This window comes from Lactuca serriola, chromosome 8, assembly GCF_051521515.1.
Source record: "Lactuca serriola cultivar US96UC23 chromosome 8, Lser_US96UC23_V15, whole genome shotgun sequence".
Lineage (NCBI taxonomy): Eukaryota > Viridiplantae > Streptophyta > Magnoliopsida > Asterales > Asteraceae > Lactuca > Lactuca serriola.
The window spans coordinates 287,718,928-287,740,562 of NC_136415.1; positions in this window are offsets into that span (position 1 = coordinate 287,718,928).

Genomic DNA, 21,635 nt, shown 5'->3' on the forward strand with positions numbered 1-21,635 from the left:
GTAGAAATAGCCCCAAAACAAGATGTAAACAATGAATAGCCAAGGTATCAATTTTATACCTCAAATGAGCAGGAAATATGCCAAGACTTCTGGATCCACTTACTCTCTCTTGTTCTCCCAAGCTTACTTCTCCTCTTCCAACTTCAAACACAGACAAAAGGCACAAAAAACTCAAGACACACTCAAATAAGGCTTAGGGTTTTCGAATTAGGGTTTCTCTCGGATGGAAGGAGCAATGGAGGATGATTGGTGGTGTTATAAGTTGTTTAAATAGGGTGTAAACCCTCAATTTTAGGGTTTCATCCAGACAGCTCCTACTCGTCGAGTCGGTTCCCCAACTCGTCGAGTTGGTCACTTAAACCCTCGAAGAATGTTGAGTCTACTCGACAAGTTGGGCCTCCAACTCGCCGAGACCCAGAGTAAAACATGAAGTTTCTTGAATTCAAATACGTACCAGGAATCAGGCGTTACATAAGAAATCCAAAAGTATCAAATATGAAAGATATAAATGTTGGGTTTTGAGCATTCTAACACTCCTAAGAGTACATGCAACCCTAAATACCTTGGATCCATGTTTTCTCTATTATACATACAAATATGAATATTCCAAGGTATTACCCTATCTAGCATACAATAATTGATACTTGGGTAATCAAATGGATGGAATACATACCTTTGTTTGACGTAGCTTGTCTTCATGAAGCTTGAGTGCCTAGTGCCCCAAGTGTGACACCTCAAATGGTTCACACATCACCATGAACACTTGGAATAACCTTGAGAATAAGGATACTTTGGTTTTTCTCTAGTGAAATCGGCTAGCCCTCTTAGTGTACCCACACTAGTGCCATTTCATCAACCAAGGACCTCTTTATATAGTGTGGAGATTAGGGTTAAACCCTAATACCCATGACCTTTCATTTCTTATGATCCATGGACTATCCATGAAAGCTTAGCCCAACTTAAATGAACTTGGCCCATCACACAAATATATCTAAGAGTCCATATTTAATTAGTTCCTTTTGATCACTTAATTAATTATAAATTAATTCTTGATAAATACTAATTAGATAATTTTATATTAATATATTAGAACTTATAATATATTAATATAAATCACTAGTATCCTTTTTCCTCATCTTGTCTATCCAATTGTCCCGATGCCATGCAACCCAAATGCACCATGTCGGGTCAGGTCAAGTCTTACCAATTATATTTATGGACTTAGACATTAATCCAACAGTCTCCCACTTGGATAAGTCTAAAACAATTATTGCAAGTATGACTTTATAAACCGACTAGCAATCGTAGCTCTCAAAATCTTTTGTGGAACTCTGACCTTGTAGATGAACTCTGACCTTTGTCAATGACTTATCCATTAGATAAGGGATCATATATTCCTCCATTCTAGATAGCATATGGATTGAGACATGGATTATCAATCATTCTCTCTGTCCATTTGTTGTTTCCTGATTTCCGATTCATGACGACTGTCTGATTGTACAAATCAAATCAGTCATGGCTTAGCCAAGCACTCACATGTGTCATCATTAAATCATCGAGGGGCCCACATATATCACTTTTATCCCAAAGGTAAAAGGAATGGATAAACTTCGACTCATATGACTTGTTCTACTACTTGTTGAATCATACACAAAGGCACGTTTTATAACATCGAGTTACCAAATGCGTTTTCGTGCAATCAATGTACAACCAACTCATAGTAACAACTCATATCTCTAGGTTTGAAGAATATAAGATATTATCGTCTCATGATCACTCATGATAAAATCCATGAAATGATTCAAATGAGTGTGGGTTGAATCCAATATTCAGAACTTATGAGTACTCATGAGTGTTGTAGCACCACTTTGTCCACCAACTTGGACCTCTACAAGCCAACCCATGAATGTCTTGATTCATATCTACTTCCAACATATGACCGACTGTGGATGGTTTGAATAACTTAGTCATTTAGGAAGAACAACCTAGTTATTCTGGAAGTCAAAACATGCAAAGTGAAACATAGGAATAATACTAATCCTATATGGCCCCAACACTTGGGTGTAAATAAAAACAACTTTTATCTAAGCACCATATTGATTACTCATTATTTATGTTTCGATTAATAAACTTTATACTTGAATTAAAACATTAGTAGTCCCATGCTCCAAGCATGTACATTATGTTTTCTAAACAATAGCTATGCCATACTCCAAGTATGCACACTATGTTTGTCTTTACTTTGTGAAATAGTCCAAATTGAACATAATTTCAATGATTTTCATTTCACAATCCCAAATACTTATTGTAAATGTAAGAACATCAAGCTCTTGCCATTTACAGTAATCTGTTAGATTCTAAACTTATATGCAATGATCCTCTTGTAATGAATATGCACACAAGTCACCAAGACTCAGCAACAAACATTACAAATTATTCCAATGGAAAACAATTCCATGGAAATGAAGTCTCAAATTCAAAGTACATTTCTTTGAATATCCTTCTTTGCATTAAGTTCTTTAATCTTACACAGATTTGAAGAATAACTTCCACCTATGGAAACAATTCCATATTCCCATTTTGACCATCACTTTGAACAAGAGTTGCCTCTTTTCAAAAAATGTCAATATGGTCTTTACTCTATACTTCCAATTGTCCACGGGTAACCAATATTTGGTAAACCTCAAATTGTCCTCGACAATTGCTTAATCATTTTAGTCATATCCAGTTATAACCTCTTTTCCCTTCTTAATGCCCTAAGCATTAGGAAAATTTAGAATGGATAAATATTATAGCACATGTAATTGAACCTATACCCGAAGCATGTGGAACACGATTCATGCTATAAAATTTTTAATTTGCCATGTTTTCATAATTCGAACTAATCATAATCGAATTTTGAGAACGCAACATATATAGAATTTCCTTATGTTGAACCATTCCAACATAACATTAATATATATTGTTGACTAAAGTTGATTAAAATCTCAATCTAAGCTTGTAGAATTGGAATGAAGTATAAAATCCTCTCCCTTAATTATAGCAAAACAACTTTTCAGAGTGAATTGAAACTCTTGTTTTCTATAATTAACATTGCTAACTTGCAACTTTTAACATAATAATCATGCTCCCGCTAACATAATTATTATTATCTTACAAGCATAACACTTATGCTCCCACTAGCCTTGACATGTACCCATAAATCAGCTGGACTTCTAGAAATCAATACTTTATTGACTTTCTTACCAAAGTTCAGATTTCTGATACTAGATGCTTTGATAAGACTTTATCAAAATCATACACCTTTCCTTAGATAGCTCACATGTTTGTCTAGACCTTTTTCAATTCTCACTAGTTAGTGTGCCGGTTAACCACACACGCTCCACTAACTATATGAGAATGCAAATATCACAACTGCTATCTACTTAAAATCTTCTTAGTGAAAGCGTTTCCTCACCATCATTTTCATGAATCGAAAAGAAACCTTATGACACTTAGATTTTATGATGTATAAGTTCCTATCCATGTGAATTTGTCAAAACCATAATCTCAAGACAAGGTTAGTGACAAATCCAAACTCATATGGACTGAACTAGTGCAATCTTAAATTCTTTCCACCTAGTAGCACAAGGGCCTGGCATTGTTTCCAAGTTGTTATGCAACCAGTTGAGAACTCTCAGAACTCCTATGCAAAGCCAACTTTAACAGGTTTGGGCACAAAATATGTCAACACGACAGGTTATAAACTTCAAGTCGTGGGATAGTGATTAACAATACTCTTGATTAGTTCTACATCTTTTAAGACTCCCACTGACCTCTTGACATATAAGATTCCTTTTGTCAAGAACCATTCATTGACAAAACAAATATTCAAGAGTTAGTGTGGATTCTTATCAAGTTAAACACTTCACACAATTGGTCTTGGTTGGTCTTTGTTTTCTCCAAAATATCACAACCTACCAATCTCAAATGTACAAGAATAGGAAACATCTTACTCTACATTTGACAGGTGTTATAAGCTTTCTTAAAGATTATGTCACTCAAGGCTCAATCTTGGAGTATGACTCTAAGATTTGATTTTGGAACAAAGTATGATTATCTTTTGATTTAACCATTTCAACAATTCATGATTCCTCTCCTTAGCCAAACAAATGCACTAAGGTGTCTTTAGAGGATCAATTGTGATATGGTTCCATAATCACTAGGATAATCATAAAACAAGATACACAAGTACTCTCCCATCTTTTCAGATTGGAGAAACTTTTATCTTTCTACCTTATTTGATTCTTCTTATTCATTCTGCCATACATTGAAACTTTTTCCAATGTTTCAGAATTACACTTAAACTTGTAAGCATAATCATGTTTACTAAACTTTAGTGAATCATAACAAATAATCTTATCAACCTTTGTGGTGGACCTAACTAGTGCACAACCAAGTGTACCCAATCCTTTAGTCCTTCACTTGACTCACACATACATGTGAACAAGGTCTTAGTCTTAATTCGCCAAAGATGAAAATTCTCATTCATCACACAATACAACTTGCATGATTCCAAGTTTCTATCCAACTGAAACTTGGATGATGAGAATCTTTCCTTATTTGGTAAATTTAGACACTACCACAAATGAGAGAATCAAATCCATCTTCCATAATTGCTATCAATGGAAACATATATGCAACAATTTTTCATAAATGCCATTGTAAGGATACTTAAAATAAATAAAATCAAAAATTTCCTTTTATTTTAAAACTTTGCGGAAAAAACTTATCCTTACCATCCATATGAAAACCTTGTTGTTATCTATTCTTAAGCAATCTGTCACAACTCTTTAAGTAACAGCTCAAAATTCTGATCACCAAACCATGCGATCGAAATCCATCTTCGCGATCAGAATCAACATGTACTTCCTTTAAGTTTCTTCACTTTTCTTTGATTCTTAAAACATCAACATGTGACCCAGTCACATCATGCAATTATAATCTCATAATAGAAACTTCATAGAGTTAGACAATGGAATTTACCTGAAGTAGAGTCAAACTTATTGACTATACCATCCTTAAGATCTCTCAGGTAAATTTAGCAGCTTCGCAACCAATTCCCCTTCCTTTGGCAATAGAAACATATGAACTCTTTGGTAATGATACATGGGACTATCTCAGACTTAGCCTTTCTCTTTACCATTTGGTCAACCGAGTTGACTATGGCCGATCCTTTTCCATTGGGAAGAGAAAGCCTTTTCTAGACTTCCAATGTCACCATTTTCAATGTCCAAATAGGTTTGGGAAGTAGATCTTCCAATCCAACTTGCTTTGCCGATGCTCCAAATCATTTTTGATTCAACATCATCAAGAAAATAGGTGAGATCATTAAGGGTCATGTCGTGATCTGTCATCAGGGAGTGACTGAAGAACCAAGTCAATAGCCAGCTACCTCAATACTTCGACACCCAACTCTCCCGGCTTGTCAATATGTGACTTAACCTCTAAGATATAAGCACATATAGACTTTGCTTGCCAACAGGGATTGAGTGACTTAGAACTTATCAAGTCTTGAAACTTGTGGGATAGGGAGATTTATTGGAGGAGGTGGAGGAAGTGAAGTATGATTTCTAGTCCCACTAATGCACAACAAAGGGATTGATCTTTCACCTTCATTGCCATTTAGGATATCATCTTCATTAGGAAGCTTGTTCCTAAAGATTTGGGAGGACCATAATTGTCTGAGGGATAAATTCAAGTTAGTTGATTTAAAGTCCTTAATATAACACCCAATATGAAATATTAAGGCTAGGATCCAATAACCTATTTATAACCGGAAGAGGGATGTCGTAATCCAAGTTATAAAATAGTTGAAGGTAGGTAAATGACGATTTACCAATTTCCACCAGAAAAAACGAAATATTATTAAGTTTTAATTGGATTTGAAACTCCTAGATCTTTTGAGATACATTGAACTTTCAATGGCATGTTTGAATCTCGATTGTGCCCTCTCAAGTTTGTGACTGGGATGTCGAGGATCACAAACAAGGTGTGAATAACCATGCAAATTGACTTGGTACCCTTAACTTTATCACCTAATCGATGTGCCGGTTAACCACACACACTGCATCGATCTATAATAAAGTCAAGTCACCCTTTGCCACTCTTACTAGTCCTTGTTAGTGTGGCGATTAACCACACACGCTCCACTAACGACTTGGTAAGGTACAAAGTGTAATTTCATGGGTTAGCACCTATTTCATATTTTCCTAAGTAACTAAGATTGGGAATTTATAAGTGTTTAGTTACTTAGTATTTATCATTATACTTTTAATGAAGGGAGAATTATAGTACTTTCCTACCCGTTCGGCTAATGACCCTCCACCAGTCAAGGAAGCGGTGGGTGAGAGTGGACACCCATTAAACTGTCATTTTATAGGCAGTAACCTTATACCCCCCTTATAGACCGACTTCGTGAATGAGGCCTACTAATGGTAAGATTGGCTTTATCTTATACATATCTATATAATTAAAATTATAATAATAGTATAAGGGTGTATTTTAAACATTTAAAATACTTGGTGGTTTAATCTATTAATTAAACTATACTATTAATTTAATTAAACTTAAACCATGTCTTTATGGAATTATTAACTCTTTTAATTAAACACTTTAATAATTTAATAAAGTCCATAAAGTTTGAATTTTAACTTTTAAAATTCTAGAGTTTGGAATTAAAGCATTAATGTGTGTGAGACTTTACAAATTCCAAAACTTGAGGGCAAGTTTTGAAACTATTCAAAACCTTTCATTTCATAACTTATGAGTTTAAAGGTTCATTAAAAATGAAGACTATTCATTTTAATGTAACCCCTTATTCTTTAATAACATTTTTAATGAAGTGACTTTTCAACATCCATAACTTGAAGACAAGTTATGGAGTCCTTACGCAATTTAATGGAAAAACTTTCATTTTTATGTAACCTACAACACTTTTATGAGTTTTTAAGATTCATAAATATGACTTTTCAAATAACTTGAAGACAAGTTACAAAAACATATTTTATGAACTTCTTTTAGATTAATATGGATTGAAATCAACAAAAATACAATTTTGGTTTCATCAACCTAAAATAACTCATAAATCAAGGAAACATAAAACTTTTTGTAATCCATAACTTAAGGAGTTAAATGCTTGTTTTATGATGAAACTTTTCATGATCCATAACTTAAGAATAAGTTATGGACTTTTTAAAACATTAACACCAAATTTTGTAACTCCATAAAAACTTTGAATCAAACTTTTTTTTAAAACCTTTTCATATCCATAACTTATGGAGGTTTCAAAACTCTTAAGATCACAACTTTAAAAAAAAACTTTTGAGCTCCAAAATTTTATGACAAAATTTGTAACCCCTTAAAACATTTAGATCAAACTTTTAAAACTAATAAAATAATCATATCATTTTATCTTTTACTAAATTTGACCTAACTCAACTCATATAGCAACTGATTCAAATTTTACAAATAATTAGTTTTTCACAAAACAAGCAAGTATCTTAAAATTTGACAAACTTCATGTTTTTTTTCCTTTTTTTTCTTTCAACTTTGAAAATCAAACATTTGCATGAATATAACAGAAAACAACCCATGGCTCTGATACCACTGTTGGGTTTTGAGCATTCTAACACTCCTAAGTGTACGTGCAACCCTAAATACCTTGGATTTATGTTTTCTCTATTATACATACAAATATGAATATTCCAAGGTATTACCCTATCTAGCATACAATAATTGATACTTGGGTAATCAAATAGATGGGATACATACCTTTGTTTGATGTAGCTTGTCTTCATGAAGCTTGAGTGCCTAGTGTCCCAAGTGTGACACCTCAAATGGCTCACACAACAACATAAACACCTGGAATAACCATGAGAATAAGGATACTTTGGTTTTTATCTAGTGAAATCGGCTAGCCCTCTTAGTGTACCCACACTAGTGCCATTTCATCAACCAAGGACCTCTTTATATAGTGTGGAGATTAGGGTTAAACCCTAATACCCATGACCTTTGATTTCTTATGATCCATGGATTAAACACTCCATGAACTATCCATGAAAGCTTAGCCCAACTTAAATGAACTTGGCCCATCACACAAATATATCTAAGAGTCCATATTTAATTAGTTCCTTTTGATCACTTAATTAATTATAAATTAATTCTTGATCAATACTAATTAGATAATATGATTATATATTAATATATTAGAACTTATAATATATTAATAAAAATCACTAGTATCCTTTTTCCTCATCTTGTTTATCCAATTATCCCGATGCCATGCAACCCAAATGGACCATGCCGGGTCGGGTCAAGTCTTACAAATTATAGTTATGGACTTAGACATTAATCCAACAATAAACACATGTTGATTCTCAATACATGCATTCTCATGCTTTGTCACTTTACACGCAGCAGCTTTCAAAGAAGCATGTCCATCTGTGAGACCCCCGCTCCTCGAACCAATCAGAGGGGAGACCCCAGTAAGATATACACAAGTGTGCTCCCCTCCTGTAACACCGTAAAAATTTAAACAATTTTTCACATTTTCAAAACACATTTCCATTCATAATTATTATAAAAATCTCAATGTATCACATCTCAATTCATAAAACATATCCCAAGATCAAAGTACATATAAAACTCCGCGTGTGTGTACGAATCATGCCGACGCCTTCCCGCGATCGTCACTAGTACTTGAACCACATAACACAAAACACTGTAAGCATAAATGCTTAGTGAGTTCCCCAAAATACCACATATAACACATATTAGCCACTCGACGCTATAACTATGTGGGCCCTTGGGCCCTAACTCTGTGGACCCTCTGGTCCTAGCTCTGTGGACCTTCCGGTCCTAACTCTGATATACACACAACATAAATCACATAGAAATAATGCAGTGCAACACATCACATAGGTAGCATACAAGATACTCTATCACATAACTCTGGTTGCCTACTCAAGGTAAAGTATAGTGAGAAGACTCACCTCGGATACTCAGAAGACCTCGTACTCTAAAATATTGCCCTAGCCTCCGCCTAATCACATAAATACTTACTCTAATTAATACACTTCTAAAGGCTAGGCTAATCCTCCTCTATAATTCCTCTAAGAAGGGTAAAAGACCATTCTACTCTTCTAATGGCTCATAAGACCAATCATTGACCAAGCTCTAAAAGTCAACGAAGTCAATTCCAGTCAACGGTCAACTTTGATCAGACTCGTTGAGTTCACACGAGTGACTCGGCGAGTTCATGCAGGTTCTCTGAATCCTTTTAAACCTCTTAGACACGACGAGTCCCCTCTCCACTCGTCGAGTTACTCGGCAACGAATCACGAGGCAACCTCAACTCGACTCGTCGAGTCTACTATGAACTTGGCGAGTTGCTCCTATGACCACACTCATTTGACCTTATGAGGTCAAATCTGTTCCTCCAATCCATAGATCTAGCTTTTCTATAGCCCATAATCTCGTAAAGGTCGAATCTTGGGCACTCATGCAAGGTTCTCTATGCTCATTTGGGTGAAATCCTTCATTTCATGACAACCCTAGTTCATTACTCCAAGGGGAAGGCATAAAGCCAAATGGAAGGGACCCTCTGGACCTCTTAGGGTCCAGATCTATAAATCATTTCACCAGGGGACCTCTCTTATTCTAGATTCAAGCTAAATAAAGCATGAAGAAACCCTAGATTCAACTATAATAACAAAATACGATAATAGACTCAAATAGATACCTCAAAGACGAAGATTCAAGCTGAAAGGTCTCTGGAATGAAGTCCTATTGCCCCCTTCTTGCTAGACACCCTTTCTCCTTAGCTAAATCACACCCAAATGAACAAAGGAGCTCTAATTCTCTCACAACACGCTCAAGATCGAAAGGGATACTCTCTCTGGACAGGTAGCCGCAAATGGAGGCTATAAAGCCTTTTAAATAGGGCTCAGACCCAGGGGATTAGGGTTTCAACGCACAGCACGGACTCACCAAGTCCACCTTAGCGACTCGTCGAGTCCCCTTATTTATCCAGTCAGCAAATCGCGACCCTACTCGACGAGTCTACGCATCAACTCGTCGAGTCTCTCCTTAAACTTCCAAAATAAATGATAAAATATAATACCTGGAAATCCGGATGTTACAATTCTCCCCCACTAGAATCAGAATTTTCCCTCGAAGTCTCACTCTACAAACAACTTTGGATGCTGCTCACGCATCTCTATCTCCGGCTCCCAAGTCAGCTCGGACCCTCTCCGATGTGGCCACTGAACCTGCACCAGGGGCACCTCTTTGTTCCTCAGCACCTTGATCTTTCTATCCATGATCGCAACTGGTCTCTCCATGTAGTTCAGACTTACATCCACCTGAATATCCTCTAATGGTACCATTGCCGACTCATCGGCTATACACTTCCTCAACTGAGATACGTGGAAGGTATCATGATTCTGGCCCAACTCCGCAGGTAGCTCCAACTGATATGCTATCCTGCCTACTCTCGTGACTACCCTGAATGGACCAATATATAAGGGCCCCAACTTGCCCCTTTTCCTGAATCGGATCACTCCTTTACAAGGAGATACCTTCAGGAGCACAAAATCTCCAACTTGAAACTCGAGCTCGGACCGTCGCCTGTCCGCATAACTCTTCTGGCGACTCTGAGCTGTCAACAACCTCTGCCTGACCTGCTGTATCTGCTCATTCGTCTGAAGTACTATCTCTGTACTACCCATCACACGTTGCCCTACCTCACCCCAGCAAATGGGAGTCCGACACCTCCTCCCATACAACAGCTTAAAGGGTGGCATACCAATGCTCGAATGATGGTTGTTGTTATAAATAACTCAACCAAGGGTAGATACGTGTCCCAACTCCCTATGAAATCCAAAACACACGCCCGAAGCATGTCCTCGAGCGTCTGAATCGTCCGCTCACTCTGCCCATCCGTCTGTGGGTGGTAGGCGGTACTAAAATGCAACCTCGTGCCCAACTCCTCATGGAATTTCTTCCGATATCTGGAAGTGAAACGCACATCTCGATATGTTACTATCGAGATCAGTACTCCATGTCGCGATACCATCTTTCTCAGATACAACTCTGCCAGCCTCTCCGTAGAAGAGCTCTCACTAATTGCAAGGAAATGAGCGCTCTTCGTCAACCGGTCAACAATCACCCAAATCGCGTCGACACCCCTCGCAGTCCTCGGCAATTTGGTGATAAAATACATAGAGATTTGTTCCCACTTCCACTGGGGAACCATGAGTGGCTGTAACATGCCATGCGGACGCTGATGCTCGGCTTTAACCCTGCGACAGGTCAAACACCTCTCAACAAACCATGCATCATCCCTCTTCATACAGGGCCACCAATACTCTCTCTTCAGGTCCAAATACATCTTAGTGGCCCCGGGATGTATCGAGAACCTCGATCGGTGAGCCTCCTCCATCAAAATGGTACGTGCCCCGCCCACAAACAGTACCCAAATCCGACCTTGGAAGGTCATAAGCCCTCGGCTATCGGTAACGAAATCCGATACCTGTCCGATCACCCGCTCCCTCTTGTGGTTCTCCGGTCTCGCGGCGTCAGCCTGGGCCCCTCGAAATGGTGTCCAACACCGAAGTCATTAATGTCAATCTCATACAAACGTCTCGTATCGGGGCGCTCTCCGCTCTATGGCTCAGGGCATTAGCTACAACATTAGCCTTGTCCGGGTGGTACAGGATCTCACAATCATAATACTTTACCACATCCAACCATCTCCTGTGGTGCATGTTCAGATTGGGCTGATCCATTAAATACTTCAAGCTCTTATGGTCCGTGTATATGGTACACCGAACACCATACAGATAGTGACGCCAGATCTTGAGGGCGAACACTACTGCCCCTAGCTCCAGATCATGGGTGGGATACCTCGTCTCATGAGGCTTCAGCTGCCTCGATGCATATGCTATCACATGCCCCTTCGGCATAAGCACCGCTCCCAGCCCCGATATTGATGTGTCACAATATACTACGAAATCCTCCATTCCCTCCGGAAGAGCTAACACCGGGGCTTCGCATAATCTCTGGCGAAGTGTCTCGAAGGAGGCCTGTTGCTCTGGACCCCATGAAAAAGCAACACCCTTCCGGGTCAACCTGGTGAGTGGCACGACGATCTTGGAGAAATCCTTAATAAATCTCTGATAATAGCCAGCCAACCCTAAGAAACTCCTGATCTCGGTACCTCCCAACTCATCACTGCCTCAATTTTGGCCGGATCGACCAATATCCCATTCTAGTTAACGAGGTGCCCTAGGAACTGGACCTCTCGTAACTAGAAATCACACTTGGAGAATTTGGCATAAAGCCTCTCCGATCTCAGAACTCCGAGGGTCTCCCTCAAATGCTCCTCATGCTACTCTCTGGATCTTGAATACACCAATTTGTCGTTGATGAACACGATCAATGAGCGATCCAACATCAGCCTGCACACTTTGTTCATGAGATCCATGAATGCCGCCGGTGCATTGGTGAGCCTGAAAGGCATCACCATGAACTCGTAATGCCCGTAACGAGTCCTGAACATTGTCTTCTGAATATCCTCATCTCGTACCCTCATCTGATGATATCCAGACCTCAAATCGATCTTGGAGAACCAAGACGCTCCCTGTAACTAACAAATCATTGATCCTCGGCAAGGGGTAACGGTTCTTGACCGTCAACTTGTTCAACTCCCGGTAATCAATGCACATCCGGTGTGAACCATCCTTTTTCTTGACAAAAAGGATAGGCGCTCCCCATAGCGAACTACTCGGCTGAATAAACCCCTTCCCCAGCAGCTCCTGAAGCTGCGAGGATAACTCCTGCATCTCTGGTGGTGCAAGGCGATAGGGTGACTTGGCGATAGGCACTGCCCCCAGAACTAAATCGATACAGAACTCTACCTACCTCTCGGGAGGCACACCCGACAACTCCTCCGGGAAAATATCCGGGAACTCTCGCACTATCAGAACCTCATCAACCGACCTTGGTCTCTCTGAATCAACCTTCATATCCATCACATATGTCACAAACCTACTGCAGCCCTGCTGTAGACTCTGCCTCGCTCTAGCGGCCGAACAAAATGCCGACCCAGAACGTGTACCCTCGCCGTACACCGTAAGAACTCCCCCACTAGGGTCTCGTATGGTCACCAAATGTTGCTCACAGTCGATAACCGCTCCAAATCTGCTCACCCAGTCCATGCCCACGATGACACATACATCTCCCATCTTAATAGGAACTAAATCAATCGGAAACTCAACGCCGAAAATCTCGAGCATACATCCTCGGATCACCTCTGTGGCATACACCGCCCTCTCGTCAGCTATGGAAACTCTCAGAGGTTGACTCAACGCCTCTTGTCTAATACTGATGTGCTGACTAAAAGCCAAAGATACAAAAGACCGACTCGCACCCGAGTCAAATAACACCAAGGCAGGTACAAAACTTACAAGAAAAGTACCTACGCATAACATAATTTAAGCATAATATCTCAATATCAAAATAAATACATGAAAGAATACATACTAGCCATAACATCGGGCGCTGCGCGGACCTCTTCCACGGTCAACTTGTGACAACCGTCAAATTCTGGTAAATTCAAAGTCAAATAAAGTCAACAAGTCAAACCGGTCAACTTAATTTGCCCGTAGGTACTAGAGTTTACGTTATGTAATTTCTAAACAACTCTCTATTCTAATGAGAGATCATAAATCGAAAAGTGCGTACATCTAGATCTCCTTAACCTAAAACGGTGGTACGTGGAGAGCCAAACCGATAAAACAATGTTACATACTCATCGGGAGTATGCAAGATCCTTAAACAAGGCTTAACGGGGTTTACGGACCTTGCATTGTGAAGCCGGACACTCAAAAAGGTCACCAATGAAACCTCTCTCAATCGTTTTCACTCCATCTCTTCTTATCAGAAATCTCTCCCAAATCTCTCTTTGTATGAGAAACCTCTCCAAGAATGTCAAATCTCTCCCAAATCTCTCTAAGTATGTGAAATCTCTCCCAAATCTCTCTTTGTATGAGAAATCTCTCCAAGAATGTCAAATCTCTCCCAAATCTCTCTAAGTATGTGAAATCTCTCCCAAATCTCTCTTTGTATGAGAAACCTCTCCAAGAATGTCAAATCTCTCCCAAATCTCTCTAAGTATGTGAAATCTCTCCCAAATCTCTCTTTGTATGAGAAACCTCTCCAAGAATGTCAAATCTCTCCCAAATCTCTCTAAGTATGTGAAATCTCTCCCAAATCTCTCTTTGTATGAGAAACCTCTCCAAGAATGTCAAATCTCTCCCAAATCTCTCTAAGTATGTGAAATCTCTCCCAAATATCTCTTTGTATGAGAAACCTCTCCAAGAATGTCAAATCTCTCCCAAATCTCTCTAAGTGTGTGAAATCTCTCCCAAATCTCTCTTTGTATGAGAAATCTCTCCAAGAATGTCAAATCTCTCCCAAATCTCTCTACGAATGTGAAATCTCTCCCAAATATCTCTTTGTATGTGAAATCTCTCCTAGTATGTCAAATCTCTCCCAAATCTCTCTAAGTATGTGGAATCTTTCTCAAATCTCTCTCAAAATCTCTTTCAACTTTCTATAATCACTCGGCGCATTCCGACCCTCGAATTTGACGAAAACAGCCCAAAAGCGGAAGTCTACGTGAAAAACGGGCTTGAGGAACCGAAACCCCTCTTAGGACCCGAAAGTCCTCTTAGGAACCGAAACCCCTCTTAGGAACCGAAAGTCCCCTTAGGAACCGAACCCTCCTGATGAAGAAGGCTGCTAAACCGAACCGAACCTCACTTAAAGAACCGAACCGAACCTCACTCAAAGAACCGAACCGAACCTTCGCTTCTGACCCTTCGGACTGAGCCCCTCGCCTTCGCCTTCTTCTTCTGGTTCGCACTTCGCTTCCGGCTCAGCACCAGCAAGGACCGAACCTCGGCCTAGGGACCGAACCTCGGCCTAGGACCGAGAGGTCTCGCTGGGAATGCTTTTTCTCCCGGTTTTCGACTAAATTCGCATTTTAGGCTCGTTTTTAATTGTTTTAACATGGGATTTTCACCCAAAACTTTATTTTAACATATAAGGACCCTTAACTATTAATTAATCACATTTTTAAGGATAAAACCTTATCCAAAAGAGAGTGGGTGAAGTACAAAGGTAGAGTGTTGACTTTACTTATTTCTATGACACAAGCAACCACTCCCATACCCACTCCACGTCACTATTCACCACCAGCCCATCCCTAGTCACTTCATAGGTCCTTTCTCACTATTTTCAACTATTCCCACGTTCTTAGGGCTGGAACATCCATTCTCTCTCCTCACACTTTAATCATTCTCTCATTTTTACCAAGAATCACACTCCAAACTCTCTCATCTTTTTCTCTCTAATTCGAGAATTTCAAGGCATACTCCAAGATTCTTCTCCTACAATTAGTAAGTATCATCATCTTTCTTATGATTATTTCACTTCTTTCTACTCAAATCATGGATATCTTACACAAACTCCATCATAATTGTGTTAGATCTTCGAATTTTCAAGTGATTCTTCAAGTGTTCTTGGGTTGAACACTTCTCTTCTCCAACACTCATCTTCTGAAATCACTTAAGGTGAGTTCATACCCCTACATTTTCATGTTTTCTCAAGTTTTTAGGGGGGGAATACAAGTTAAAACACCAAGAACATAACTAAACTTTTCTAACAGCCTTCATCAGAAAAGTTCAACCCCATTCACGGACTGTTTTGGACAACTTAAACATTTTAGTTTTCAAAACTGTTTTAGGTTCATGTAGTTCCACTTTTTAGCTGTAAAATGACTACTTGCACATCTCCATACGATTTTTCTACAATTTATGGTGATTTTTACAAAACTGCCTATCATTTCAAACATCAATCCGGATCAGTTTGTGATTATGGACTTTTTCACACAAGTAAGAAGTCATTAAAAATTATAATAAAAATTATGAACAAACTAGACTCATTTTCCAAACTCTCAGAAGTTACAGAACTTGATTTGGACATTTTATGATTTTTCTACAAATTTTCCAATAACAGTTACAGAAAATGTTATTAACAGAAAAACACTATAAATTTCATTTCACCTTGTAACATGTTGAGCAAGGTATACATCATTATGTGATTATGTGTTGTTGCAATATATGACAATTTTGTATTCTTATATAGACATACATCAGAAAACAAATGGATTTATACCTCCACAAGTATGGTAAATATATAAATGATACTACAAGGCTATATCCATTAAAATATAAACATTGGTAAATTATGACAAGTAAGGCTTATGCTCACTACCCACACAAATATTTAATAAACTATAATAGGTATAGTTTAGGGTTATTTTACATAACAAACACATGATTAAAGGTTTTACACATACAAAAGAGTTATTACCACTATGGATAATTATGATAAACTATAATAAGTATAGTTAAGCCATTATACCCCCACAAACGAACACGCTAGTTATAATCGGTATAGTTATGGCATATATATATTACAAACAAAGTGATAAACTATAATAGGTATAGTTTATGTTTCATTTACACTATGAACTTAATTACAAGAAAGGAATTCACCATCGCCACCACTTTTGATAAGCTATAATATGCATAGTTCATGTTCACTACCACTATCACTATTTGATGAACTATGATATGTATAGGTTATATTCACCATCACCACCACTTTTGGTAAACTATAATATGCATAGTTCATGTTCACTAGTCACTATCACTATCCGATGAACTATGATATGTATAGTTTATGTTCACAGTCACTATTACTATTTCATACACTACACTAGGGTTTGGTTCCGGTTTTTGGATTTAAGTCCACATTAAATTTTCGCATTGTTAGACTTCAACTATAATCGTTGAGCGTATATGCTTGAGTCATACAAGAATTTAGTCTGGATTGGCTTAGAATTGGTGGTGCCCGCCTCATCTCCTGTTCCTCGTTGGGTTGTGGACCTAGGGCAGACCCACTATATTCAATGTTTTATCTAACTTAAATCTTCTATAACTTATATACGCTGGACGATTATAGGGGAAATCTACAGGTCAATCTAGGGTTCATTAACACATCATATAGGAATATTCTGTTTACACTTAACTAAGAAAATATTGGATTTTCTGGAAATCAAACTCTATCGATTTTACAAGGAAAACGGTTTCTACTTCAAACAAAACTCTTATGAACTCACCAACTTAATTGTTGACACTCTTTCAAAACTACTTGTATTCTCAGGAAATTAGTGAAACAGGAAAAACTTCAGCGTCTTGTGGATGGGACGTTAAACCGTCAACAATTTACTTTTGTCATCATAATGTAATTGATTTTGAAACATGTGAACATATACTTTGGTGTAACTTTTTCAATTATATTTATGATGGTTGTATTTACTTTGAGCACTATTATACACGTTGTTGTGATACTGTACATGAAGTCCTCCACCCCCGGACGTTTCCGCCATCCTTGGTTTGGGGGTGTGACAGATTGGTATCAGAGCATTGTTTATAGTGAACTCAGTATATCGAACCACATAAGATATACAAACTATAAATACATTGGGACTGAAAGTCTCTGATTTAAAGTTTTCAAAGCAACTATACTTTAGAAACAAATAATTTCTCGGTAAAAGTAGGAGCATGTGCACACACACTAGGGTCAGTATCATGGTGGGATAGGACAAAAGTGGTGATTGTTGAACAATACGAGTAGGCTTGGGGATGTATAGTCAGGTCTGGGAATGACATAGCCTGATCAACTATGTCTCATTCAGAAGTGATTAGCATATGCCTAGGAGTGGTCGTAGGTGTTGCAACAAGTCTAAAAACTTACCAACACTACCACAATGAAATACCATAGGGGTATTTGGTGTTATTATAATTACTTATCTGAGAACTAAATAGATTTTTATCAATAGGTCAATAATTGCTTAGTGGATACATTAAAATTATATGTATCCAGGACGTCATAGACTTAGAATCTGTGAATCTTTGCTTTACTTCCTGTTCTCGTTGGATTGGGGATTTAGAGTTAGGGTCGCTTATTCGAAGGCCTATCCTGTCCCAAATACATGTGACTAGTATGCACTAAACAATGTATTGAAGTACCTGATAAAGATCATTTTAGAATTATCTAAATAGTACGTCTACTTAGTTACTTCTTATATTCCCTTTTTCTCGCGAAGATATCATGGCTGGATTTCATTCCCACGGCGACCCGTACTACCCTAACCACGGCAATACTGAATGGCTCGGAGAGGAGCCAGAGAATGATTACCCAATCCCTGTGGATGGTCACCAAGCTGAAGGCCTTGCTGATGGTTCTGACTCCGACCCTAAAGTGGAGAACCTACCCCGATGACCCTTGTTCCGAATCCTAACCCTTGCCCGGTTTTTCAAGGCCCGACGCCTCCTTGGGTAGAGTGCTTGGAAACCTGGAGCGAAGAACACGACCAACCTAGGCTGTTAAATGGAGACATTCGAATCCTTCAGAATCCGGAGACTACACTATTCAAGGGAACCGTAGCATTGCCCAAGATTTTCCTTACGTTAATGAGGTGTAGACATATTTTCCTCAAACCCTATATTACAAACAATTTACACATGGTAACTCCAAGAAATTCTTAATATATACCAAGTGATTTTAGGAGGGGATCAGGCACGAAACAAATCACAAGTTGCATTTGAGTCACTACCACTAAAATTCATTCATAGGGGCTTTGTTATGAATTACATACAAAATACTTTTAAGTCAGAACATAACACAGACAAGTCTGGCTTGATAACATCTGACTTGTCACCACTATCAGAAACTTATCGTTTGTTCGTCTCTACCAACTTATGACAGGACTATGCCGCCAAAGAAAAAGTCCAGACCCTCCGGAAGCATAGCACCGCCCCCTCCGCAGTTTGATCCCATAATGTTTCAAGCTGCCGTAACAGCAGCCGTGGCGGCAGCAATGTCGCAAATGGGTACAAATGGTTCCGGCGGCTTTGGATCCGGGAATACTAACTCGAATCAGGGGGATAGCACAGGGCGTACTAAGGAGTGTTCTTACAAAGACTTCACGAATGGCAAACCCGATCCTTTCGACGGAAGCGGGGGCGTCATCGCGCTGATGCAATGGTTCGAAAGGACCGAAGCAGTCTTCGAAATTTGTGCTTGTCCCGAAGCAAGCAAGGTCAAGTATGCGGCATTCACCTTCACAAGAAAAGCTCTTAATTGGTGGAACGGCAGAGTTAAGTCGCTTACTCCTGCAGTGGCTAACTCTATAAGCTGGGAGGATTTAAAAGCTTTAATGCTGAAAGAATATTGCCCAAGAGGCGAAGTGCAAAAACTGGAAGAAGAACTCTGGAACCTCAAAATGTCGGGGACGGATCTCGAAGCTTATACCGCCCGATTCAATGACCTAGCACTCCTCTGTCCTGCAATGGTCACCCCAGAGGAGAAAAAGGTAGAACGATACCTTTGGGGGATATCATCCCAGATCCTTGATAGTGTATTGGCCTCAAGAACAACTACCTTCGACAGCGCCAAGGAGTTGGCACAACAACTCATCGACCATCGTGCCAGCCATGACACTACGACAACCACGCCAATTTTTGTTGTTCATGCTGCCACAACCCTCACCACGCCAACTCCCATGAAACAATACGTTGGAACCCTTCCGAAATGTAACAAGTGTAGCTTCCATCACACTGGGGCTTGTAGAGAATTGCATTGCATGAATTGCAATAGGAAAGGGCACACTACCCGTTTCTGTAGGGCACCGGTACGACCCATCAACCAGTTCCCCGGCTTTGGAGTAAGCCCAGCCTGTTACAAATGTGGAGAAACAGGACACTTTAAAAGGAACTGCCCAAGTGCAAGAGATGCCAGTGGTGGTGGAAGGGTGCTTGCGATCACCGAAGGAGAGACCACCCCGGAACTGCCCGCAAATATCAGTACGTCTTTCTAACATCGACGTTTAAATTCCAAATTTCTTTATATGATTAAATCTAGCATCGATTAAAACATGCATAGTAGTAATGCCAAGGATTAAACTGAGAGCGTAAACTATAAGAAATTCCAAGGCCGTCATGTGACATCAGGCGGGTTATTCCTTACCATAATCAATTTCTTGTATTGTAAGTACTTTTAGTTAGGCCTTTAGACGGCCAAAACTCTCCTGCTCCGGATGTAATGTAAGACCCTCTTCAAGGTCAATTTTCCCTAATTTGTTACATCTTAAGCATCAATGACGTTGTCAGTCGGATAAATTCTGTGACACTCTTTGATTCAAATACTCCCATAGGAGTCTATCTGGAACCCACTTTAGTCAAGTTGTTGGACTAGAGTAATTTCGCTCCGGGATCGTTCCCAATTCTCTTTCAAAGGTTGGATCATGTTATTCACCAACCCACGGAACCCGGTTTGAACGACAAACAATCATGAGACCATTCTACGAATTTACTTCTACTCCGTAATAGGACTGCATCATAGGGATGTAGGTCAAACTTTCGAGAACATGCTTCTACTCTATAGGTGAACGGTCGAAATACATCTAGGTTCAATGTTAGCCCTGACTAGGAACTCTAGTTCATTAAGAAGGATTACTAAGAATGTTATTTGTTGTGATTTCCTCACTTATACATTCCCCAGTTATATATAACGAATACCTGGTAGACAACAGAATGTGAGAATTCTAACTTAGTTTCTTTTCCTCGTTGGGATGTGAAACTGAAGTAGAATCACACATTTTACTATCCGCCCAGTCTTTGTTATATCATAATGTGTATAAGCTAAGTTTTCATGTATAATAACTCATCTCTTGGTCAGAATCAAAATAATGTAGAGCCGACCTTAGTCACTCACAAACTCCTTGCTTGATTTCAAATTTCGGGACGAAATTCCCTCTAACAGGGGGATGATGTGACAACCGTCAAATTCTGGTCAATTCAAAGTCAAATAAAGTCAACAAGTCAAACCGATCAACTCAATTTGCCCATAGGTACTAGAGTTTACGTTATGTAATTTCTAAACAACTCTCTATTCTAATGAGAGATCATAAATCAAAAAGTGTGTACATTTAGATCTCCTTAACCTAAAACGGTGGTACGTGGAGAGCCAAACCAATAAAACAATGTTACATACTCATCGGGAGTATGCAAGATCCTTAAACAAGGCTTAACGGGGTTTACGGACCTTGCATTGCGAAGCCGGACACTCAAAAAGGTCACCAACGAAACCTCTCTCAATCGTTTTCACTCCATCTCTTCTTATCAGAAATCTCTCCCAAATCTCTCTTTGTATGAGAAACCTCTCCAAGAATGTCAAATCTCTCCCAAATCTCTCTAAGTATGTGAAATCTCTCCCAAATCTCTCTTTGTATGAGAAATCTCTCCAAAAATGTCAAATCTCTCCCAAATCTCTCTAAGTATGTGAAATCTCTCCCAAATCTCTCTTTGTATGAGAAACCTCTCCAAGAATGTCAAATCTCTCCCAAATCTCTCTAAGTATGTGAAATCTCTCCCAAATCTCTCTTTGTATGAGAAACCTCT